We start from the raw sequence: 27,116 nt of genomic DNA on the forward strand, positions 1-27,116 counted from the left end.
GACCCCAGCAGTCTGAACGGACACCAAAGCCCTCTAATCTCCAGCTGACCACCAGGGCTGGCCTCAGATGGTTCTATCTGAGCTCACCAAGGGATAGGAAGCTACCTCAAGCAAGTGAGGGGATTTTATCAGAAAGATACAGAAGGAGCCAGAGGGGAGGAAGCAGACCCAGGCCTTGTAAGGAAATTAACTGGGGTAAAGAACCAGGATGCGGACCTTCTGTCGTTCCCCGTTCTCTTTGCTGTGGCTTCACGTTCATATTCTCTCTCTCTCTGCCTCTGTGAATCTATTTCTAGCGTCACTCTCTAGAAACCTGCTTTCTTTGTATATGATTTTAACTGGTTCACCATCATCTCCGTGTCCATCCAACCATCCTTCCCCATCTCCATTCAACTAACTGGGTCCTGGCTCTCCATTTCCAGGAAACAGCCTCTGGGTGGCCCATCTTGGGTCAGGAATCCAGCCTGGTACAGGCAGCTATGGAGGCAGAGAGAGGGGAGGGGTGGGGAAAGGGAATATGGCAGTTTCTTGGCAGCCAGGTCCAAGGTTTCAGGGGGCAGTTCTGTAAGAAGAAGCTGCACACCAGGTGGGCATACTAAGAGGTGATGGCTATTACTTAATCTTTCAAGGCTCACTTTCCTTACCTATAAAATGGAGCTGGTGATAGAAGGAAAGAGGTAATATTGATAGAAGGAAAAGAATACTGTAAGGGGATTGTGCTGTGCAGCTTGCCCCACTCAGGTTTTCCCAGTATGTGCTGGAAGGCCCTTCCCTTTCTGCCCTCTGAGAAGAAGCAGATGGCCCTCTTTTCTCCTAAGCAAGTCCAGGCTGGGCTTCCCAGGCGGTGCAGTGGTAAAGAATCCGCCTGTCAATACAGGAGATGTAGGAGACGTGGGTTCGATCTCTGGGTCAGAAAGATCCCCTCGAGAAGCAAATGGCCACCCACTCCAGTATTCTTGCCTGGGAAATCCCATGGACAGAGGAGCCTTGTGGGCTACAGTCCACGGGGTTGCAAAGAGTCGGACACGACTGAACACGCAGGCAGGGAAAAGTCCAGGCTACAGAGGGAGCAACAGGAACCACCCGTGTGGTTAGTGCTGCTTTTGCAGGCCCCTGAAGGCAGCAGTCCTCAAACCTGCTGTCCCCAGGAGAAGGAAGAAAAACGGGAAGGCCCACAGCACCCTGGGAGATGCCATGCATAATTGCTAATAAGCAGGCGTGACTGAGTCTTAACAATAATTAAAGTTACCAACTGAGAACTTGTCCATTTCGGGGTCTAATGGTTTTTCAGCACATTAAACATTAAAGGAGTAATCACCTCACACACACCGGTGCCTATGCAGCGGTCCTGTGTCTTGCCTGCTGACAGCAGAAACGGCAGACAGAGCCCCAAGCAGAATTTGGTGGGGGTGTCTCTTCACCTACCCGGGGGTTCCAGGAAAAAAAACCCATGAGACCACCCCCTGCAAACCCTGGGTGCTGCCTGCGAGAGCTGGCCTCAGCTTGGATGGGACATCCCCATGTGGTCGTCTGAGGTCTGAAAGAAGTCAAACCCCCAGGTCATCAAAGACCCTCCAAAGTCCCCTTGCTACCACCTCTCCCCCACTGCCACCTCTCCACTGACCCTCACAACCATCTGCCTGGCAGACCTCATCCCTCGTGGAACAGGACAGGGCCTCCTGGACATTCAGATAAACAATCCTCTGTAACTCTGTGCACTGTGTTAGATTCTCATGTGTTTCCTCTTATTTCATACAGTTGGTAGGGTAGATTTTGTTATTCCCATCTTGCAGCTGAGAAAATGTTGGCTCAGGGAAGCTGATGAATTTGCCCAAGGTCACACAGCTATGGAGGAGGTACAAACATTCAAATCAAAGTGTAACTTCTCCAAGGTCTGTCCTCTTTAGAGAAATTCTCCCAAATGCATTGGCCAGACTCCCATTGGGCTGACTCTTCATGCGTCCTGAGAAGTACTTCTGGGCCACAGGGGTAAGGGTGCTGGAACTATTTATTGGCTTCATCTGAGGTGCAGTAGAAGAGACTCTTGACATGGAATTAAAATAACTGGGTCCCCCGAGTTCCAGTTGTGCTCCTATTAACATTACAACCTTGGGCAAGTTGCTTAACCCTACTCATGCCTCAGTTTTCTTATCTGAGAAATGGAAAGAATATCTTCTGCCTCATAGGATTTTTAGGCAGGATCAAAAGAGGAGGCTGGCATGCTGCAGTCCATGGGGTGGAAAGAGTGGGACATGACAATCACAGTGAAAAGAGATAGACCTAGAAAGCTGAAAATCATCACCACTCTTGGTGTCCTTACAGACACCATTCTGTAAGGACCAGACAGCAACACATATGTGGATAAAAGTGCAAATAGGCCCGCCCTCCATACATTGCTCTGCATGTATGTACACGTATGTTCTTCAGTTCTACTGTCTCCTAGCATGTGTATGTACAGCCCTTGCATTTTACGGAATTCCCGGGAATGGGGAATTCAAGACCAAGATTTCCATCCCACCCTGGCTCCAGCACAGCTTCCAGCCAGAGGCAAAAATTCCTCCCCACCCACTCCTGACCTCCCACGCTGCTCCTCAGTTGCCACAGGGCCCCTTACTCCAGCAGACCCCCAGCCCACCTTCCCTGGGTGGTGGGTCTTCAGACCCTTCCTATTTCCCTTCTTAGATGCACCTAACCTATGGTACTCTCCTAACTAATACATTTGCAAGTTACAAGGTCTTTTAAGCTTCTCCCAGACTCTCACAGGCAATATATCTTTGGGAAAATGGGGACAAAATGGCCTGGAATCTCTCAGAAACACTTTTTTTTTTTTTTTCTGGCTCTCTACATGGCATGTGGGATCTTAGTTCTCTGACCAGGGATTGAATCCAAGCCACAATAGTGAAAGCTCTGAATCTTAACCACTGGACCACCAGGGAATTCCCAGAAACACATTTCTTAATCCCCTCTGCTTCAGCGGATCTGTACCCAAACACCATAGTCACAGACCAGCCCAGTGGTCTGTGAGCTGATTCACTGGTACCCCAAATTATATCATCTTAGAAATGATAGTGTCCACGCTGTGGTTCCCGGGTTTTGGAAAGGCCCTGCCCATGGCCCTGGATTACATCAGCAGATACCTGAGTTCTGAACCCTGACTGGGCCCTTGGCCCTATCCAAGGTGCTGGTATTTTTCTTGGTTGCTACAGACCCTTCGTGGGAAACAAATGCCCCTTTGGACAAGAAGACCTATTATCATGAAGCTGTTTCAGACAGTGGATTGAGGTGGGAAAGCCACAGTCCACATTTCCTTTTTAGTTCGGTATTTCCCTCTTGAAATGGGGGCAAGAATGATGACTCAGAAGAGCCACTATGAGAACTGTATCTGATAACATATTGAAGCACACAGCAGACATTCCTTTCTTTTGGAAGAAAACTGACCTATGTCAACCCCCTAGAAATCAATCTCTCAACTCTCTATGGGAGCAATTCCACCTCTTCTGTGAAGCTTTTCCTGGCACCTGTCCCATCATCAGGAAACTAATCAATAGCTTTCCCCCGGAATTCCCACAGTGCCGTGCACACGCCTCCCCCCAGCCCCAGCGCTGACTCATTACATTGCAGTATATTCATCCATGTGCTCTTGTGCTCATCTGCCTTCCCCTCTGAACTGCAAGGTCCTCAAGGGTGGGGACCATGCCTTACTACTCGGCATGCCCATGCTGCCGAGTGAACACGTGAGTCCAGCCATACAGAGGACAGTGCTCTTTCTTTGCCGAGAATTTCTCATCCATGCCTCCATCTGTCCCACTCCGCTTGTACTGCCCCTGCCTGCCCTAGCGTCTCTGTGCTGAGCCCACTCATCTCCCACCCTTGGAGCCTCGGCCTACCCGACTCACTCGCACTGAATTTCTCCAAAGCCGTTTCTTCTGTCATAAGGTGCAACTGATAATAACCTTGGATAAAACCTCTTAGAGTTCTTGGGGATGTAATTTTCAGTTCATAAATGGTATCCAGCATGGCACAGTGGTAAAGAATTTGCCTGCCAATGCAGGAGATGCAAGAGATGTAGGTTCAATCTCCGAGTTGGGAAGATCCCCTGGAGTAGGGAATGGCAACCCACTCCAGTATTCTTGCCTGGAGAATCCCATGGACAAAGGAGCCTGGCGGGTTATAGTCCATGGGGTCGCAAAGAGTCGGACACGACCGAGCACGCACACGACCGAGCACGCTCACACTATATAAACACTAAGTGTCACCCACCCTTTTCACTCTGCGTTCCCCCTTCATCCTGTTCATCTCCTAATGCCTGGAACCCCCACTCCTTTGCCCTGGACATTATGCTTTCCCTGTGTCAGGACAGGCTGGATCCTCCTGGAAAATTTGTTGATCAGGCCTCTGCCACCATCCCCTCCACTTTCCCTGAAAATGGGGCGGAATCTCTTGAGAAGTGCATAGACGTACACTGACTTCTGCACAGAGAGTGGCATGTCGAAGGTAGCTCCAGGGCAGCCGGAGCCTCCTGGTCTCTGGGAGGCAGAGGAGCTGAAATTGCCTAGCATCACATCCCCTGACTTTCTCAGCAAGCTGCATTCTCAGCCAAGCAGTGCCCCCTTTCAGCCTCGCCCACTCTGCCTCGGCTGCTTTCTGCCACTGCCGTGGCCACTCCTGCCCAAGAAAGCCTTTAACAGGTCTGCCCTAGGTCCAAACAGCCTCAGCTCTCTCCCGGTCTCCAGCCTCATGCCTTCCTCCCCCGCCTCTTTCTCTCCCCCTTTCCTCCACCTGTCCCTCCTTCTTATGCAAAATCCCAGTCTTGCTCTTAATGCAGAAATGGAATTATCTACCAGAATTTAAAAGGACAAAGGTATAGAGAGCCAAATGGCAGCAGGCTTTCCTCTCCTTCCCTTTGATAAATTCCCTGCCTGATCCAGCAGTCTTTCAATTAGGTGGATTAAACTGTAACGGAGAGCTCTGGGGGATGGGGAGGAGCTGCCTAGAGGAGGCTGTAGTTCTATCAGAGCCGCTGATGGCTCCAAGGGGGCTGCCCCACCCCCAGGAGGCCAGACAACTTCCTTCAGTGTCAGCATCTCATGTACCTCTTATTACCACCCAGCAATTTACAGCCTGCAACCTCTTTTTCATCCTCATTACCTCATTTGCTCTTAACAGGACACTCTGAAGTATCTATCATAATTCCTATTTTATCAATAATAAAGCAGACTTAGAAAGTAGTTGACCAGAAGTCACACTACAGAGCTTAATCCTGGGAAGTCAGGGTACTCCCCCCATTGCTCCCTGCCTTGTCCAGGCTCATAGCCACCCCATCACATGGGCCATGAAGTCCCCAGGGAGCTGGGAGGGCAGAGAGCTTAGAGCAGAGGCATCCTTGGGCATGCATGACTGAAAGTTTGGGCAGGTGACTCCACGAGACTTGAGGAAACAAGTAGAATTCAAAGGCAACAAAACCCTAGACTCCACAGAGAAAGCAGCCTTGGTTTTCCAGGCTCCAACACGAGGGTGAGGCTACAGCCGGCTGAAGGATGATACATGGGGTAAAGCTGAAGTAGGAGATGTTGCTATGGAGGAGGGTTTTTCCATGAGCTCCACCTAGGTCTTTTCTGATGAGACTTCTGCATGGAAAATGATCGCTTGGAAACAGATGGTTGCCACAGATGAGAAAACAAGTCATTACCTAGGTGGAGCGAGGTAACTGGGAAGTGACTTACCCAGGATCAAACAACAGAACTATCAAAGATCTTGGAACAGGATCTAGGTCTCCCAGCATCCAGTCCTGAATCCTTCCCACAGCATCTTATATTGGGTCAAACTGATGAGCTCTGGGGGGGAGTGACTTAGCCAGGACCTAGGAGAAACTCTGGAAGACTGAGAAATCTTAGAAATGTAGATATTATTTAGTTAAGATCTTTTAAGTATTCTTTATTATATAAAATAAAATACCTTCCAAAATTGCAGGGACAGTTTACACTTAATTAACTTATATGCAGAGTACATCATGCAGAAAGCCAGGCTGGATGAATCATAAGCTGGAATCAAGATTGCCAGGATCAATATCAACAACCTCAGATATGCAGGTGATACCACTCTAATAGCAGACAGTGAAGGGGAACTAAAGAACCTCCTGATGAAGGTGAAAGAGAATGAAAAAGTTGGCTTAAAACTCAACATTCAAAAAACTAATATCATGGCATCTGGTCCCATCACTTCATGGCAAATAGATGGGGAAAAAATGGAAACAGTGGCAGACTTTATTTTTTGGGCTCCAAAATCACTGTTGATGGTGACTGCAGCCATGAAATTAAAGGATGCTTCCTCTTTGGAAGAAAAGCTATGACAAACCTTTGTTGTCAGTCAATAGTCATGTACAACTCTTCGCGACCCCATGGACTGCAGCACTCCAGGCCTCCCTGTCTTTCACTATATCCCAGAATTTGCCCAAATTCATTTCCATTGAAATGGTGATGCCATCCAACAATCTCATCTTCTGTCACCCTCTTCTCCTTCTGCCTTCAATCTTTCCCAGCATCAGAGTCTTTTCCAGTGAGTTGACTGTTCCCATCAGGTGGCCAAAGTGACAAAACTAGACAGCATATTAAAAAGCAGAGATATGACTTTGCCAATAAAGGCCCATATTGTCAAAGCTATGGTGTTTCCAGTAGTCATGTACAGATATGAGAGTTGAATCATAAAGAAGGCTGAGTGCCAAAGAATTGATGCTTTTCAACTGTGGTGCTGGAGAAGACTCTTGAGAATCCCTTGGACTGCAAAGAGATCAAACCAGTCAATCCTAAGGAAATCAATCCTGAACATTCATTGGATGGACTGATGCTAAAGCTGAAGCTCCAATACTTTGGCCACCTGGTGCAAAGAGCTGACTCATTGGAAAAGACCCAGATGCTGGGAAAGATTGAAGGCAGGAGGAGAAGGCGGTGACAGAGAATGAGATGGCTGGATGGCATCACTGAATCAATGGACATGAGTTTGAGCAAACTCTGGGAGATAGTGAAGGACAGGGAAGCCTGGAATTCTACAGTTTATGGGGTCACAAAGAGTCAGACGTGACTTAGTGACTGATAACAACTGTTGCATGCAGAGTGCTTTATAACAGATATGATGGGAGATAGGGGAAAAGAAAAAGACACTGTCCAGTCCTCACCAAGTATACTCTATAGACGCACACTTAGTCATTCCATAAGCATTCACTGACACCCTGCTGGGCATGTTAGGAAGATCAATATGGATAGGATCCCTGTCTTCTGGGTGTTTTTATTCTGGTGGATAATCATAGCTTACTGGGGCTTCCCTTCCCCGGTGGCTAAGCAGTAAAGAATCCACCTGCTAATGCAGGAGATGCGGGTTCAATCTCTTGGTCAGAAAGATCCTCTGGAGAAGGAAATGGCTACCCACTCCAGTATTCTTGCCTGGAGAATCGATGGAGAGAGGAGTCTGGTGGGCTACGGTCCATGGGCCACAAAGAGCTGGACACGACTAAGCAACTGAGCAAGAACAATCATAGCTTAATAAGCATTTACTACACGCTGGAAACTCTGCTGAGTGCTTTACCTATAGCATCTTATATAATCTGCACAAGAGATCTGTCAATGCTCATTTTACAGATAATGAAATTTGAGATCCAGAAAACTGAAGAAACATGCTGGAGCGCAGTTACTAGTGAACTTAAACAACCTGGGATTTGAAGCCCGGCAGTTTATCTTCAGTGATCATACTTTTACTTGCTTTACTACTGTGTTTTATTAGTGTGAAAAAGCTCCAAGGAATATATATCCTCCCAAACACAGCCATGCAACCCACTTGGCCCCTAGGCTGACGATGTTCCTGGTCATTGGCCCCCGGGGGCCTAATGAACATCATCATATCATCACTATAATTTCTAAGACTGTCACGTTCACCTTTAGAGTCAGCCCTCTGCAGCCCCTTTATCCAGGTAATGATTTATTGTTTTAATTGAGACTTCACTTAGGTAGAACTCATTGTTGCAAGCATGAGGGATTCCAAGTGCCCCCACATCCAAGGCCAAATTGGCCCAAGCCAGCCCTCTCTCCCTGGCTCTTCTGACTACAGTCATGGAGTGACAAAGCTGTAAGCAGTCCCAGGGAGGGGGGACGGTGGGGGAGGCGGGCAGAGGTGTCCTTCCAGGAAGACAAATGGCCTTGTATTCTGTAGAGATGGCCCTGACGCTCAGTGGCCTTTGGCTTGAGTGAGTGAGCGCAGCACACAAATAGGTCAGTGCTGTCAGGAGGGAGGGTGGGGTGGCGAGTAAGTGGGGGGCCCAGGTAGGGAGAGGTGAACCTTGTCACCGCAGGGAAGCAGGCCTGTGACAGTAGTTTAGCAGATCTAATGAGCAGCCCAGCTACCCCCCATCAACCCTGACACCTCTGTTTCTGCAGGCAGCAACACCTGTCTATCTGTCAGGCCGGGCCCTACCCCTACTCGTCTCCCTCCCTGGATGCTAGTGCCAAAGAAGCAGCGTGTGACAGTGAGATGGAGAGCCAAATCGGGGGCTGAGCCAGTCCCCCACCTCAGAAGGGCACTTCTGCACAGTTGCATGGGCCCTGGGCATGGCAGAGGCCAGAGATGGGGGGGTGGGGGTCCCTTTGATAAGCCAACACTTACCAAGGACCTACTATGTGCAGGTGCTGGGCCAGTCTGTTTCAGGGATTTGAGAGTGAACAAGACTCAATCCAGTCCTATTAGGGCTCCAGTACAGTCAAAAGGCGGACTCTGATAGCTACAATCTACCAGGGGAGTACAAGAGAGAGCCTCCACTCCAAGTTCAGAGACATGGGGAAGGCTTCATGGAGGAAGCAACTCTGAGATGAGCTTGAATAATGGGTAGGATTTTGATAGGCAGAAAAATACCAGAACCAAGGAGGAGAAGCAGGAGAGCATGGGATGTCTGGGGATGCTAGGAAATCAACTTGGTTAAACCACAGGACACAGGAGTAATAACCAGAATGGTAAGTAGGAATCCAGTGATGGAAGGTCCTGTATGCCAGGGGAAGTAATGTTTATTTTTACAAGATAAAAGTATTTGATTTGGGTAATAACTTGGTGAGAACTGGGGGGAAGGACCAGATGCAACCAGGAGGTTGCAAGAGACAGGTTTATTGGAGAAAGAGCCACTGGACTTTACTACTCCCCAGTAAGGGAGCAGAAAACAGAAAGAGCAGTGTATCCCCTAGGATTAGGTATGGCTGAATATAACAGAAACCCAAGATAAAGTACTTGTCCTTAAAAGAAGTCTAGAGGAAGCCAGTCCAGGGTTAACATGCAGCTCAGTAACTATGGACCCAGGCTCCTTCTCTTTCTGTTCTAACATCCTAGCATACAGTGTTCATTTCTAAGATTACTTCATGAACCTGAATAGCTGCTGAATCTTCTCCCATTGTTTCTACATTTTAGGCAACAGGAAGAAGGAAACTGAGAAGGCAAAACTCTCCCTCTGAGCCAATTCCCTTTAAAGAACCCTCACACTCTCCCTTACATCACTTCCTCTTACTCTCATTGACCAGAATTTAGGCACATGGCCAATACTAGCTGGAAAGAAGGGTGGAAAGGGAGTCTTTTGGATGGAGCCACTGTGCCTTGAATACATTTATGATCTGTCACTAGGGCAAAAGGACAGATGGCTATTGGAGAACAAGCAATATCCTCTAGCACAGGAATCAGTGATACCTCTGAGACTGTCAGAGCAGGGACCTGGGAGTATGATGAGCCCAGGGGCAAAACAGGGGAAAGAAGAAGTTTTGGAGTGATGCTTGAGCCTGGTTTTGATGCTAGAGAAAAGATAGTTGCTTCAGAGTCTCTGCTCAACCCTAGCAGCCAGGGTCTCCTACTGGGCTCCCCACCATTCTTGGGGTCAAGCCTTGGAGATAATCCTCAGCTACAGAGGATGAGTGCAGAAGAATGAGTGGAAATGAGGGCGTGAGAGGACCAGAGTCCCTTGTCCAGACCTGACCGGGGAAAAGCGTAGGCTCTGCATCATCATATGGGGGTTGGCATGTGGACAGGCTGACAGCACATGTCAGGAGCTACCCAACTGCAGGAGGAAAGCAGGTAAAAGGGACTCGGAACTGAGTCACAGAAGGAGGTAAATGCAGTGCACAGGATGGGAAGCTACCTCCGGGAAGCCTGTACTACAGGGAACAGCCACACAGGGTGCTCGCTGCCTAGCAGATTTGTCCCAGTGAGCTTAGAACAGACAGATTCCCCTGTCCCAGGACACCAGGCCGGCCTTCCAGGGCTTGACTTCTGGACTGAGTCACACCCCATGTGACATCCTTGGGGGAGAGTTGGGACATGGGGAAGGGAAGGCCTGGATAGCTGTCTTCAGTTTGTTCTTCCCTCCCTCAGTCAGGCAAAAGACGTGGGGCCACAGGCTGAATGCCTTCTAGCACGTGTGTGTCCTTTAAGTACAAATGAACGCAAGTCTCACCCCTTCTTCCATTCCCATTAGGATCAGCTATTTCTCTTTCCAAACGCACTCTCACCTTGAAATATTTCTGTTCACCCCAACATAAATTTATGTCTTACAACAGAAATCTCTGGGTTTCCCCAAATGTCTAACATAGGGACGGGAAACAGATTTCAAGTCACCTTCCAGTGCCAATAACTCCTTAGTCACTGTCTGAGATGCTGTGTTGAGAAGGCTTCTGAGGACTCTTCTTGACTCGGTGGGGGAACGTGCTGTAATCTAGTTTGATGTCTGCCATGGGAAAGCAAGATGGGACAGTGCGGCAGACTCCAGCTAACTACCACCCCTGGTGTAGCACATAACAGGCACTTAATAAGTGTTTAGTCAATTAATACATGAGCTCCAGAGGGTCAAAGGAAGGGTCATCCTTTCTTTCTGTAACTGCCTCCCCTGGGTTCTTTCTGTAACTGCCTCCAGACCCTCCAACCTGGGTCTGGAGTGACCTCATACCGTTTCGTCCCAAACCCGTCAGGTGTCCAGGCAGAGTGACCTCTAGAAGGAATTTTTTGGACTATTAAGTGCAGGGTTCTGGATAGGCAGCTCAACTTTGTCTCTCTGAGACTTTCTTCCTTCATCCTTGGCCCAGAAATCCATGTCAGTCTAGGGGTGTTCTGAGGCCAGAAATGGTTGTTACAGGACGGGACAGCCAGGCCTCTGTTCCCTGAGACTCTAAGTGGAGTCAGGCAATTCTCAGAAGCCCAAATCTTGAAGGTTCAAGAGGAAACTTCAACTCAGGTGGCCCAATTCTCATGCCCAGATCCAGCCAGCAGGACTATTAGAAGAGGTCATCAGGTTTTCCCCCAGTCCTCTCCTAGCAGACACCCAGACGGACCTCTCTGCTGGCAGGGTTCTGTTCCCCAGCCTCACAGAGCTTCTCAGCACCCCTGGTTCCAATCACCCCGCCCTCCCTTCCCCTGTCCAGGCAGAGCGCAGCCTCACGCTCCACCGGGCAGGCTGGCGCCTCTGCCTCAACTCTCCTGAGCCCTCCAACGTTAGCCAGCTAACGAGAACGGATCTGACAGAGCAGGATTACCCACTCGGAGGGAGCCGACTGATTGTGTTTACTCCCAAACCTGGCCCTATTTAGTGGTCTGTGTGCATCATTAATCTTCTTCCACAATCCGTTCCCCATCTGCTCCCACTTTTTAATGAACTGCCACTTGTCGCACTCAATAAAATCAGCCCTTTGCAAGAATTTCAGCAACGATGGACGGACAGGGAAAGGCAGGAGACGACCAGCAACAGGCAACGGGGGAGAGGGAGGGAAAGGAGGCGGCGATAGAGATATCCCCGCGGGTTCGGAAACAGCGTCCAATCTGCACGGGCAAATGAATCATAGCACGCCTGGTGCTCTGGGCAGCCTTGCCCCCAAGCAAGGCTCTAATAACCATATCAGACCAGGGCACTGGCAATTCTTGCACCACACCCTGTCGGGCTGGGTTTGATCCGAGCCAGCCTGCTTTACACAATTATTTTCCTGGTCATGAATGGCATAGGAGGCATGGGGATGGAATTTTCCAGACGGGGCTGCCAGCTCTAGGGATTCATCCGATACCAGGCTATTACCTCCTGATTACCTGACTTGGCAGTCAACCCACTCTGAGCTGTGAATCAACAGCAGGAAGGGTGCATGGGGAAGCTTAGGCTGCAAATTGCACTTTTCAATCACGTGTCAGAGGTGTAATGAGCGCTTCATCCAGGGGCTCCTAGGATGGGGAAGGGTGGATGGGGAGCATGAAGATGGGTGTCCATCTTCTTAGGAATCTGCTTAGGAATCTCAGGGCTGGAGAAGTCACCACCAGGGTCATCTAGTTTGAGGTTCAAGAAGAAAACTGAGGGCTAAAGACGTGCTTCCCAGGTGGCACTAGTGGTAAAGAACCTGCCTGCCAATGCAGGAGACATACGGGTGCGAGTTCGATACCTGGGTTCGGAAGATTTCCCTGGAGGAGGGCATGGCAACCCACTCCAGTGTTCTTGCCTGGAGTAGTCCATAGGCAGAGGAGCCTGGTGGGCTACAGTCCATGGGGTCTCAAAGAACTGGACACAACTGAAGCAACTTAACACACAAAAAGGTGAAGGAACTTGCCCAAGGTCACTGCCTCAGTCCCCGGGGGTGGCTCTAACAAACTACCAAAAACAGCTGCCTGAGAACAACAGACATTTGTTTCTCACAGCTCTAGAGGCTTGGAAGTCCAAAATCAAGGTTCCAGCAGATCTGGTGTCTGGTAAGGGCCCACTTTCTGGTTCATGCTGCTGCTGCTAAGTTGCTTCAGTCGTGTCCGACTCTGTGCGACCCCATAGACGGCAGCCCATCAGGCTCCACCGTCCCTGGGATTCTCCAGGCAAGAACACTGGAGTGGGTTGCCATTTCCTTCTCCAATGCATGAAAGTGAAAAGTGAAAGTGAAGTCGCTCAGTCGTGTCCGACTCTTAGCAACCCCATGGACTGCAGCCTACCAGGCTCCTCCGTTCATGGGATTTTCCAGGCCAAGAGTACTGGAGTGGGGTGCCATTGCTCTTCTTCTGGTTCATAGATGGCCATTTTTTTCCCATGCCCGAGTGGCTGAAGGAGCAAGGGAGCTCTCTGGGGCCTCTTTCATAAGGGCACTATTCCCTTCATGACCTAGTCACCACCCCCCAAAGGCTCTAATACCATCACCTTGCAATACCATCACATTTGTTGTTGTTGTTCAGTCATGTCTGACTCTTCGAGACCTCAGGGACTACAGCATACCAGGCTTCTTTGTCCTCTACTATCTCCCAAAATTTGCTCAAATTCATGTCCATTGAGTCAGCAATGCTATCTAACTATCTCATTCTCTGCCACCCTCTTCTCCTTCTACCTTCAGTCTTTTCCGGCAATAGGGTCTTTTCCAATGAGTCAGCTCTTTGAATCAGGTGGCCAAATTATTAGAGCTTCAGCTTCAGCCTCAGTCCTTCCAATGAATATTGAGGGTTGATTTCTTTTAAGATTGACTGGTTTGATCTCCTTGCAGTCTCCATCACATTGGGCGTTAGCATTTAACATGCTGGGCATTTAGAATCAGGGAATGACCCAAAGAGTCAGTCTATAGTGGGAACACAGTGGCAGTCAGCATGTGGGCCATTGGGGGTGAGGGTTGGATCCCAGGGCTGACCTTCTCTCACATGGGGAGTAAGGCATAGGAGTCAGACTCTGCCTTCTTGGGGACCCTTTCCTTCAATATCAGAAGCTCTAATACCTTCTTCCTGAAGGCTCTGTCCCAAATAGTTTCTGGATATTTGCTGAGCAGGACAGAGAAGTATTGGGATCTAGAAGCAGTCTTGGCCTCACTGGCCCAGGTGTCTAAGAAGCCTGGGCCTCATGTGCCCACCGAGTCAATGGCTGCCTCACCCTCTCAGTCTGGGCCACAGAGCTCCTGCCTCAGAGTTTGGTCAGTCAGTGGATCTGTGCACAAGTATGAACATGTATCATACCACAAGCTACTGACACATAGGCCAGATGTACAGTCTGCCTGAAGCTCAAGGGGCTTTGGGCTTGCAGTTCAAGGGGTTTCCCATCCAGAACTTCAGTTCCCCACTGGGACCCTGGTCATCCCCTCCCTGACAAATAGGATTCTGCTCCTGGGGCCTGCCAACACCGCATGGCTCTGCACCCCATGCCCCACCACCACCACCACCACCACTGGACTGCCAGCTCCATCAGGCAGAGTCGAGAAGTGTCCTCTTCATGCATTATCCTCAGCATCCCAAACAGTGCCTGCCAGGTGCCCAAATAAATATTTATTGAGGAAGCAGATGACAAAGGGCTTCCCTGGTAGCTCAGTGGTTAAGAGTAAGCCGACTGCCATGACTAATGAAGAGTTCACATAGCAATGAAGACCAGCGCCGTCAAAAATACACTATTAAATTTTAAAAAAAGCAGATGGCCAAATAGATGGATGAATCGAAGGCCCAGAACCACCTCACTTTGCATGTCGCCTGCCTTTGGGGTCTTAGAGGCTCCTTCCTCCTCTCTCATCTCCTTGGTCTCTCTAAGGCTGCTCCCATAACCCTCTCAGTATTGAGCTGGGAAAGGCTGGAGCTTGGGGGTCCAGCCCTGAAGCTGCCTCCTTCTCCTGAGCCCAGCCTGCCCCTGGACCACTTTCTCCCATGCCTCACCCACCAGTGCTCCCCAGGTCCCTCTCGCTCAAGGTGGAGTCACCAGGAGTGTGAAAGGAAGATGATCCTACTTACAGCGTTTGCTCTGGTCTCCAGAGCCGCCCTGGCCTGGCTGACACTGCACAGCCCTGTTTCTGCTCCAGCCGCCCTCCCTCTTCAGCACAGATGCTCTGGGCTCAGAAACAGTGTGCCTACCCCCAGATTTTGCCCAGATCTGTGAAAGAAAGTACCACTTGAGACAAAGAGTCCTTTGAAAGTCACAACTGAGAGAGAATAGAAAGGAAAGTCAGAGTGCCAATTTCCCATTTGCAGAAATGCAGGGAAGGACCAGAGACCAGTGGCTCCCTGGTCCTTCCCCAGCCCTGGGGACATCAGAGAAGCAAGAGGGAGAAACGAAGGCAAGAATGAAATAGTGACCATGAGACATATGGAGAGTGCCCTATGGTGCCTTGGGAAGGAGATGCCAGCTCACCCCATCACCACCATGGGGCAGAAAACTTCAGAGCAAGCCCAGGGTGGGCCATCAGGAGAATTACATCCAGGTGGACATTGAGAGCCCCCCCACAACCACACACACACACACAAATACACACAACCACACACACCCATACACACACACACATATACACACACCATAAAGACTAGGATTAAAACTTAAGGCAGTTCCCTGGGGGTCAGGGTCACCTAACAGAGAAGGGGATGGTGGTGGTTCCATAAACAGTGATCGGGCACTGGCTATACTACCGGGGTTCTGCACATTGCTGTTCACTTATCCATCCTCCCACCACCCCAACAAACCCTAAAGTTACCTGAAGTGGCACCAGGTAGGGGTGAGATTCATCTGCTCCCTGCTCAGTATGTGTAACAGCCAAGATGACTGACACCTCTGGAGAATATCAGTTCACAAAGGAAAATGATAAAGTATCTGAGGAAGGCAACCCTTTTTTATTTAAAAAAAAAAAAGATAAGAAAGTACAGCGGACAAAAATTGAATTAAAAGAATAAACAGAACAAGAATTTAAAATAACTTTATAATAATGATTCCCTAAGAGATATGGAAAGGCACTGGTGAATGAAGCAGGAACACACAGCTTCTAAAAAGGGGCAATTGAAAATTCCAGTAGGATAAACATCATGGTTGAAATAAAGAAGCCAGTAGATGAGTTGAACAGCAGAACAGATGCAGCTAAAGAACTAGAAGAGTAGATCAATGCTAAACAGCACCATAAAGGGATAAAGAGTTGTAAAATGTAAAAGAAAAGTAAAGATATATGAAACACAGAAGTAAAAATGTCAATATATATTTAATAGCAATCCTCCAAAGGGAAAAAAATGAATAGTGGGGAGAAATATTTCCAAGGAATAATGATTGAGAACTCATAATTAAAGGAAGTTGAAACACCTCAGATTGAAAAGGCTTATATAGTGCCTCATACAGGATGAATCTGGGGGGGAGCGGGGGTGGAACTCTAGACATTCTATTGAGTAACTTAAGATCAAAAGTAATAGGTAAAAGTTTTAAACCTTCCAAAAGAGCAGATAAACTACATATGAACAAGAATCAAATCAATGTCAGACTTTTCAATAGTGATCCTAAATACCAAAGAAAAAAAGAGCAATACAGTAATATTTTCAGTGTGCAGAAAAAATAAAAAACCTTTAAACCTATAATTTCACATCCAAGTAACTCCTATTTAAAAATAAGATCAAAATGAAGGACAGTAACAGGCAGGTGAGATCTCAGACTATTCTCTTTAGAAACTTGGAGACGGTCAGTCAGTCAGTTCAGTCGCTCAGTCTTATCCAACTCTTAGTGACGCCATGGACTGCAGCACTCTAGGCTTCCCCATCTATCAACTCCCGGAGCTTGCTCAAACTCATGCCCATCGAGTTGGTGATGCCATCCTACCATCTCATCCTCTGTCATCCCCTTCTCCTCTCCTCCTGCCTTTAATCTTTCCCAGCATCAGGGTCTGTCTGCAGGTGGATCCTTTACCACTGTGCCACCTAGGAAACCAGAGTGTGACCATCACAATCTAGAAGTAAAATTTTAAGCAAACCTAACATGGTAAGACAGGCTTCTCAGATGGCACTAATGGTACAGAACCCACCTGCCAATGCAGGAGACATAAGAGACACAGCTTCAACCCCTGGATCGAGAAGATCCCCTGGAGGAGGACATGGCAACCCACTTCAGTATTCTTGCTTGGAGAATCCCATGGACAAAGGAGACTGGTGGGCTACAGTCCAAAGGGCTGCAAAGAATTGAACATGACTGAAGCTACTTAGCCGGAGAAGGCAATGGCACCCAACTCCAGTACTCTTGCCTGGAAAATCCATGGATGGAGGAGCCTGGTGGGCTGCAGTCCATGGGGTCGCTAAGAGTCAGACACGACTGAGCGACTTCACTTTCACTTTTCACTTTCATGCATTGGAGAAGGAAATGGCAACCCACTCCAGTGTTCTTGCCTGGAGAATCCCAGGGACAGGGGAGCCTGGTGGGCTGCCATCTATGGGGTCGCACAGAGTCGAACACGACTGAAGCGACTTAGCAGCAGAAGCTACTTAGCACGCACGCAATACGGTGAGACAAGGTGAGAATCATCACTGAAGTTAGAGATACCTGTTAAGGACTATATTCAGGGGAATAGAAAAATATGAATATACTTCAGAACTTAAGGGGGAAAAGGGTCATCAGAAGTCTTAAAGGGGATTTCCCTGGTAGCACAGTGGTAAAGAACCAGCCTTCAAAGCAGGGGATGCAGGTTTGATCCCTGGTCCAGGAAGATTCCACGGGGTCCGAGAAGATTTCACGTGCCACAGAGCAACTAAGCCCTCATGCTGCAACTAAGACCCAATGTAAATTTTAAAAATAAATAAAGAAGTCTTAAAAGGGCAACCAACAGAAAAATTAAAAACAGAATGAATTACTTTTGACCACTCAGCTTTTACAAGGTTATGCTACAGTAACAAGCAACTCCATCTCAGTGGCTTGCAACAATAAAGGTTTATTTCTCATTCAGGTGTTGGCTGCAGGCCAGCTACTGCAGGTGTGTTTGATATATCTCCCCATTCCAGAACCTGGCTGACAGAACAAGCCTTATCTCAGCCTCAAGGCAGAGAAAAACGTGCAGTAAAGGAACCACGCGATGGTACTTAATGCTTCTGCTCAGAAATCATGGTCAGATCTTTCTGACTCATATTCCATTTGTCAAGTAAATCTCAAGCCATGCTTGATGTTAACAGAATAGGAAAGTATAATCAACTCATAGAGAAAGGCAGCAAGTCACAGCAAAAGGCAGGAATGTATAATCTTCCTGAGGGGAGGATGGTCACATCTTTGAAACCAGGAAAAGAAAATTCACTCTAATTTATATAAGGCATAAAATGGGAGAGGGGCTAGAAAAGTATATAAGTCATGACATAAGAGAGAAAAAAGCAGTACTAAAATAAATAAAAATTATAACAAAGATAGGGGGCTTCCCTGGTGGCTCAATAGTAAAGAATCACCTGCCAGTGCATGAGACAGGTTTAATGATCCCTGGTTTAGGAAGATCCCATGTGTTGTGGAACAACTGAGCCAGTGTGCCACAACTATTAGCTTGTCTTCTACAGCCCACGTGGAGAAGGAAATGGCAACCCACTCCAGTACTCTTGCCTAGAGAATCCCGTGGACAGAGGAGCCTGGTGGGCTGCTGTCCATAGGGTCACACAGAGTCAGACACGATTGAAGCGACTTAGCATGCATAAACACATTGGAGAAGGAAATGGCAACCCACTCCAGTGTTCTTGCCTGGAGAATCCCAGGGACAGAGGAGCCTGGTGGGCTGCCGTCTACGGGGTCACACAGAGTCGGACACGACTGAAGCGACTGAGCAGCAACAGCAGCAGCTACAGCCCATGAGCCACAACTACTGGAGCCCACACACCCAAGAGCCCCCTCAACAAGAGAAGCTCCTCAACAAGAGAAGCCACTGCAATGAGAAGCCCACGCACACCAACAAAGAGTAGCACGGCCCCTCCTCACCACCCACACGCAACAACAAAGACCCAGTGCAGCCAAAATAAACACTTTTTTAAAAAAGAAGTAAGTGGTAACATTCAACTTTTTTAAAAAAAATAACAAAGATATGGAATCACATATGTGTTGAATTTTCTTGAAAAAAGCAAAAGCCAGTAATATATTTTCTATAAGACATATGTTTAAAAACAAAATTTAGTTCTCCAGTCTGGATAAGGTAGTGTAGATCCATTTTCTTGCTCTTCCCCAACTCAGTGCTATAAAACCTGGAAATCATGCCAGAAGCAAAGGTGCTGAAAGGCTGAGTTTACATAGGACCCTGAGACTCATAACATAATATATAAAATGTCCAGGAAACAACTTAAAAGTCAACCGTCATACCAAGAATCAAGAAAAATCACAGTTTGAATTGTAAAAGGCAATCAACTATGCCAACACTGAGATGAATCAGATGTTGGAATTGTCTGACAACATATTTCTAAAGAACTATCATAAAATGCTTCAATAATTAATTAGAAATTCTCCTGAAACAAATGAAAACAATAGACAATCTCAGCAAAGATTAAAGTTATTTTTTGAGAAAACCAAAGGACATTATAGGGTTTTAAAATAACAGAAATATTTAAAAAATTTTAAAACCTCAGTGGATGAGCTCAGTGAAAGAGTAAAGATGATAGAGGATAAAATCAGTGAACTTGAGCACAGATAAATAGATTTCACACAACTGAAATGATGGAGAGAAAATACAAACAAAAAAATGAGCAGAGCCTCCAGGATGTGGGGAATAATAACAAAAGATCCAACATTCAAATAATCAGAGCCCTGATATAAAAGAAGAGAGTGTGTCTGAAAGATTATTTAAAGAAATATGGCTGAAAACTCTTCAAACATGGCCAAGGAAACAAACCTACAGATTCAAGAAGCTGAGCAAACAGAATAAACTCAAAAAAATTCAGGCCAAGAAGCATCATAATTAAACTTCTGAAAACCAAAGACAAATCAAATTTTTGAAAGCAGTCAGAGAGAAATGACACATGACCTATAGGGGAACACCAATTCAAATCCACCAAATGACAGTGGATTTTTCATCTGAAATCATGGAGGTCAAAAGGATGTGGCACAACATTTTTCAAGTTCTCAAAGAAATGAACTACCAACTACAAATTCCATGTCCAGTGAAAATACTCCTTTAGGAATGAAGAGAAAATAAAGATATTCTCAGACAAAGAAAAACAAAAAGAATGCTTTGCTACCAGAGCTGAGACCTACACTTAAGAGATGGACGAAAGAAATTTCTTCAAACAGAAAGGAAATTATTTTAAAAGAAGAAGAATCTTGGAGCATCAGGAAGGAAGGACAAAAAATAATGGTGCATACAAAGTACTATCTTATTCCTCAACTTGATGACTGAAACAAAAATTGTAACATCACCTGATACTCAAGCTCCTGAAATTTGGAGAATTCATGCAAACACTTCAAAAATAATTAACACCACTTTTACACAGCTCTACTAAAAACAGAAAAGGAGGAAAATTTCCCCAATTCTACAAGGCCAGTTTTGGTAACAAAACTAGACAAAGAAAATACAAAAAAAGGAAAACTATGGACCCGTATCTCTCACAACTAGGAAAAATCCTCAGTAAAATGGCAAACTGAACCCAACAACATATAAAAAGAATTATAATATGACTGAGTGGGATTTATTCTAGGTTTGCAAAGCTAGTTCAGCATTCAAAAATCAATGTAGTCCACTATCAATAAGCACACAGAAGCAGAAATTTAAAAGCACAATACCATTTACTCCAAAGAACGAAATATTTAGGCATAAGTTTAACAAAATATATGCAGAATCTGTATCCTGAAATATACAAAATGCTGATGAAATACATTAAAGAAGATCCAGAATAACTGACGGAGAAGGCAATGGCACCCCACTCCAGCACTCCTGCCTGGAAAATCCCATGGGCGGAGGAGCCTGGTGGGCTGCCGTCCATGGGGTCTCAAAGAGTCGGACACAACTGAGCGACTTCACTTTCACTTTTCACTTTCCTGCATTGAAGAAGGAAATGGCAACCCACTCCAGTGCTCTTGCCTGGAGAATCCCAGGGACGGTGGAGCCCGGTGGGCTGCCGTCTATGGGTTCACACAGAGTCAGACACGACTGAAGTGACTTAGCAGCAAAATAACTGAAGAGACACACCAGGTTCACTGACTGGGAAGACTCAACATAGTAAAGATGTCAATGCTCCTGAAATTGATCTACAGGTTGAATGCAATTCTTATCAACACGTTTTTTTTGTAAACAAAGAAACAGTAAGATGAGAGTGAGAGATTTATTATAAGGAATTGGCTAACATGATTATGGAGGCTGATAAGTCCCAAGATCCACAGCTGAGAGGGAAGCTGAGAGGGGGACTTCCCTGGTGGCGCAGTGGCTAAGACTCCATGCTCCCAATGCAGGGACCCAGGTTTGATCACTGGTCAGGGACCTAGATCCCCCATGCTTTCTCCCAACCTTGGTTTTCAGATGTTTAATTATGATGTTTCTTGTACAGTTCCTGTCTGAGTCCAAGCCTGAAGACAGGGGAAGATTGATGTTTCAGCTTGAACACAGGCAGAGAGAGAACAAATTCTCCCTTACTCAGTCTCAGTTCTATTCAAGACTTCAGTGCTTTGGATGAGGCCAACCAGCTTTAGGGGAGAGCAATCTGCTTTACTCATTCTAGGGATACAAATGTTAATCTCATCTGGAATATCCACACACCCTCACAGACACACCCAGAATAATGGTTAATCAAATATCTGGGCAAGGTGACATATAAAAAAAAAAAAAAAAGACAAAAATAAAATTTAAAAATTAACCATCACAGTAGACAAGCTTATTCTAAAATTTATAGTTGGCCCTCTGTATGCACAGATGTGGAACCCACAGATATGGAGAGCTGACTGTATGACACCAGTTGATATAAGAGAGGAGCATCTGAGGATTTGGTATCTGCTCCATGGGTGGGGGGTGCAGAACCAATGTCCTAAAGATAATGAGGGATGACTGTATGTGAAAGGGCATAGGCTCTTGAATTGCTAAAACAATTTTGACAATGAAGAATAAAGTGAGAGAAATCACTCTTCCTGATATTAAAAATTACTTTACAGCCATAGCAATCAGGACAATGTGGTATTGACAAAGAGATAAACTCATAGATCAATGCAACACAAGAGAGAACCCAGAAACAGATTCACACAAATACACTTAACCGATTTTTGACAAATAACAAAAGCAATTCGATGGAAGAATAATGTTCTCAACAAATGATGCTGGGACAAGTGGATGTCCATAAGCAAAAAAATGACCTAAATCTGACAGCTGATACAAATTAACTCAAAATGGATCACAAATTTAAGTGTATAGTTGTAGAACTATAAAACTTTTATTTGGAAAAAAAAGTATGAGAAAAGTCTCCTGGTTCTAGAGCTGGGTAATGTTCTTAGATTTGATACCAAACATAAGATTTGTAAAGGAAAAACCTGATATATTAAATTTCATAGATATTAAAAACTTTTGTTCCGTGAAAGTCTATATAACAAGTTACACAATGGAAAGAATATTTGCAAACCACATCATAATAAAAGAATAGCATCTAGAAAATATAAAAAAAATACACATATACAATTAGAAACAACTAATGTTGGAGAAATTGGATGCCCATAAGCAAATACATAATTAGAAAATGAGCAGACTACATGAACAAACACTTCACCAAAGAGGACAAACAGATGGTAAACAGGCACAGGAAAGATGTTTAACATCATTAACCATCAAACAAACGCAAATTAATGCGCTGCCTACCTCTCATTATGACTAAAATAAGAAACAGGAACAACACCAAATGCTGGGAAAGACGTGGAAAACCTGGGTCACTCATACATTGCTGATGAGAAGTAAAATGGTACTGCCACTCTGGAAAGTAGTTTCTTGTAAAACTAAACAAGCAATTACCATATAGCCCAGCAATTCCACTCTTGATCTCAGTGGCGGGGTGGGGGGGGGCCGGTAGGGGGAATGTATGTTTACAAAAAAAAAAAATTGTACACAAATAACAGCTTAGTTTGTAATAGCCAAACAATGGACATTTCAGATGTCTTTCAATAGATGAAGGACAAACTGCAATGCAGACATACCGTGGAACACCATACTTAGCAATTAAAAACAATGAACTATTGGGACTTCCCTGGGGGTCCAGTGGTTAAGACTCCCCACTTCCACTGCAGGGGGCACAGGTTCGATCCTTGGTTGGGGAACTAAGATCCCACATGCCACATGGTCTGGCCAAAAAACAAATTAGAATATCAGTATATCATTAAAAAAAAAAAAAGAATGAATTATTGATACACAGAACTTGGATAAATCTCCTGAGAATTATGCCAAGTGAGAAAAGTCAGTCTCAAAATTTTACATATTACATGATTCCATTTAAATAACATCTCTTTCAACAACAAATTGGTGGTTGCCAGGGATCAGGAATAGTTGGGGAGGGAAAATGGAGGTGGATGTGACTACGAAAGGACAATAAGGATCCTCGTGGTAACAGAGCTGTTTGGCATTTGACTGTGGTGGTGGATACACAAACCAACAGGTGTGATAAAACTGTAAAGAACTAAATGTGCACACACAAAGATTTAACCATCCACACCCACACAAATGAGCACAAGTAAAAGTGAGAACTTCTGAATAAGGAATAAGATGGGTGGATTGTATCAATGTCAATATCTTGCTTGTGAAATTATACTACCGTTTTATATAACATTATTATTAGGGGAAACTGGTTAAAGTGTACACTGAGTGGATCTCCCCATATCTCATATAATGTATGTGAATCAACAATTATCTCAAAAATTTTAATTAAAAAAACAAAATCTATAGAAAAGTTGAAAAATAAAGATATGATATGGCAGAAATGGAAGACTGTCAATTATATTCATTCTTCCCCTCTTCTATATCTTACAACTTCAACTGGACACATGGGCTTCCAGGAATAGACTCCATTTCCCAACTTCTTTTGAAACTAAGAGTGGCCTGTAACTAAATTCCAATCTTGGGATATAAGCAGTAATAATGTATTCAACTTCCAGAAAGTATTCTTTTTCTTTTTTCCAGGAAGTATTCTTAAAGAAAGGGTGGCACTTCCCTGGTAGTCCGGTGGCTAAGATTCCATGCTCCCAATGCAGGGGACCCAGGCTCAATCCCTAGTCAGGGAACTAGATCCCACACACCGCAGCAAAGACCAAAGATCATGTGTGTGCCATAACTAAGACCCAGCAGAGCCAAAAAAATTAAATCAACAGAAATTAAAAGAAAAAAAAAAGCAGGCATGCCTTCTCCTTCCCCTTCTTACTAAATCATGAACACAAAGGACATAACCTAGGAAGGACTATGTCCTTGTGGAAAGACTCTGGGTCCCTAAGGACTTCATGTAGTTTCCATAACTGGTCTCATCTGCCTATGTTTAATTAAAAAGAAATAAACTTCTATCGTGTTTAAGCAGTACCAGCCTAGGCTGCTTCTGGCTTTTATGAAATAAATTTCTACCTTTTGGGGACACTGGTATTTTAGGCTTTCTCTGACTACAGTTGAATCTGAACCTAATTAATACAAATAAAAGATATTCCATGGAGAAATAAATCACAGGTTTATTTTAAGACCAGGTAGAATTCCAGGCCAAAAAGAAAACTACAAGAGACAAAGAAGGAAGTTATAAACTATAAAAGAACAATCAGTTCAGTTCAGTCGCTCAGTCGTGTCCGACTCTGCTCATGGATGGCAGCACGCCAGGCTTCCCTGTCCATCACCAACTCCTGGAACTTGCTCAAACTCATGTCCATCGAGTCGGTGATTCCATCTAATCATCTCATCCTCTGTCGTCCCCTTCTCCTCCTGCCTTCAATCTTTCCCAGCATCAGGGTCTTTTCTAGTGAGTCAGTTCTTCGCATCAAGTGGCCAAAGAATTGGAGTTTCAGCTTCAGCATCAGTCCTTCCAATGAATATTCAGGACTGATTTCCTTTAGGATGGACTGGTTGGATCTCCTTGCAGTGCAAGGGACTCTCAAGAGTCTTCTCCAACACCACAGTTCAAAAGCATCAATTCTTCAGTGCTCAGCTTTCTTTATAGTCCAACTCTCACATCCATACATGATTAACAGAAAAATCATAGCCTTGACAAGATGGATCTTTGTTGGCAGAGTAATGTGGCTGCTTTTTAATATGCTGTCTAGGTTGGCAATAGCTTTTCTTCCAAGGAGCAAGCATCTTTTAAGTTCATGGCTGAAGTCACCATCTGCAGTGATTTTGGAGCCCCCCAAAATAAAGTCTCTCACTGTTTCCATTGTTTCCCCATCTATTTGCCATGAAGTGATGGGACTGGATGCCATGATCTTAGTTTTCTGAATATTGAGTTTTAAGTCTACTTTTTCACTCTCCTCTTTCACTTTCATCAACAGGCTCTTCAGTTCCTCTTCGTTTTCTGCCATAAGGGTGTTATCATCTGCATATCTAAGGTTATTGACATTTCTCCTGGCAATCTTGATTTCAGCTTGTGCTTCATCCAGCCCAGCATTTCTCATGATGTACTCTGCATATAAGTTAAATAAGCAGGGTGACAATATACAACCTTGACGTACTCCTTTCCTGATTTGGAACCAGTCTGTTGTTCCATGTCCAGTGCTAACTATTGGTTCTTGACCTGCATACAGATTTCACTGATGGTAAGGTGGTCTGGTATTCCCATCTTTCAGAATTTTCCACAGTTTGCTGTGATCCACACAGTCAAAGGCTTTGGTATAGTCAATAAAGCAGAAGTATATGTTTTTCTGCAATTCTCTTGCTTTTTCTATGATCCAACAGATGCTGGCAATTTGATCTCTGGTTCCTCTACTTTTTCTAAATACAGCTTGAACATCTGGAAGTTCACAGTTCATGTACTGTTGAAGCCTCACTTGGAGAATTTTGAGCATTACTTTGCTAGCGTGTGAGATGAGTGTAATTGTGTGGTAGTTTGAATATTCATTGGCATTGCCCTTCTTTGGGATTGGAATGAACACTGACCTTTTTCAGTCCTGTGGCCACTGCTGAGTTTTCCAAATTTGCTGGTATATTGAGTGCAGCACTTTAACAGCATCATCTCTTACGATTTGAAATAGCTATAGCTCAACTGGAATTCCATCAACATATCAGGACAATAAAGATCATGAATATATGTGTGTTTAATAATACAGTAGCAAAGGCTATAAAGCAACAGCTGACAAGTACTATGGGAAAACGAGACACATGAGAAACTGCAGTTAAGGAATTTAACACAGTCCTCTCAGAAACCAACAGATTAAGAAGACAAAAATGACAAGATAGACTTGAATAATAGAACTGATCATTTTGAACTGAGATACAATGAAGAACTTTACACCCAAGACATGAGGAATGTGTATTAGTTCATATGTGCGGTGCTGTGCTTAGTCACTCAGTCGTGTCCGACTCGTTGCAAACCTGTGGATGGGAGCCTGCCAGGTTCCTCTGTCCATGGGATTCTCCAGGCCAGGCAAGAACACTAGAGTGGGTTGCCAAGCCCTCCTCCATGGGATCTTCCTAACCCCGGGATCGAACCCAGGTACCCGAATTGCAGGCAGATTCTTTACTGTCTGAGCCACCAGTGAAGCCCTTAGCTCACACAGGACACTCCAAAAAATACACCTTGAGCTAGGCTACAAAGGATGATGATTCAACTATTTCCAAAGACCATAATAAAAATAGGAATCAATACAAAAGACAGGCTTTTATTCATCTCAAAGGTATAGAAACTGAAAAAGCAAGCTACTTAATAACACTTTATATTAAACAGGAAATAATAGGGGAAATTACAAAATACTTAGAACTGAATGACAATAAAAACACTACATGTCAAAATTTGTAAGACTAAAGAAAGACTTTAGGAAAATTAATGGCTTTAACTACACTTACCAGAAAACAACAAAGATGGAAATAATGAGCTAAGTAACTCAGGAATTTACAAAAAAAAAAAAGATTACAGAGTAAACTCAAAGAATAAAACTATAAAAGAAAAAAAGGGATAAAAATCAATAAAAATGACTTAAGTTAAAATGTCACCTTATTGCAACTCCTAATGAATTAATTGATCTAGCCATTTATCATCAATGGCTCCTAAAACCAATAAAACAGAGTCAACCAGACACTGTCATTATGTTCCTCTTAAAGGAAGAACATAACCCACTTACAAGGTAGTCATGTAAAAAAAATGTGTGTATATATAGATATCAATATGGATAGACAGGTTAAATGTAGATAGAGATAGATTTAGATATACATGTATAGACAGATAGTTCAAATTTTATTCACTCTCTAGATCTAACTGCAAATTTGATGGAAATTTCATGAAAGCTC

At 45.1% G+C, this 27,116-nt stretch overlaps 1 protein-coding gene across 2 annotated transcripts in view; it reads right to left on the minus strand.

The window, feature by feature from the left end:
• Window positions 1-27,116, minus strand: part of BUD13 (BUD13 homolog) — a 375,775-nt gene that overhangs the window by 204,598 nt on the left and 144,061 nt on the right. The window lies entirely within an intron of this gene.

The sequence above is a fragment of the Bos javanicus genome, chromosome 15 (genome assembly GCF_032452875.1).
Source record: "Bos javanicus breed banteng chromosome 15, ARS-OSU_banteng_1.0, whole genome shotgun sequence".
Lineage (NCBI taxonomy): Eukaryota > Metazoa > Chordata > Mammalia > Artiodactyla > Bovidae > Bos > Bos javanicus.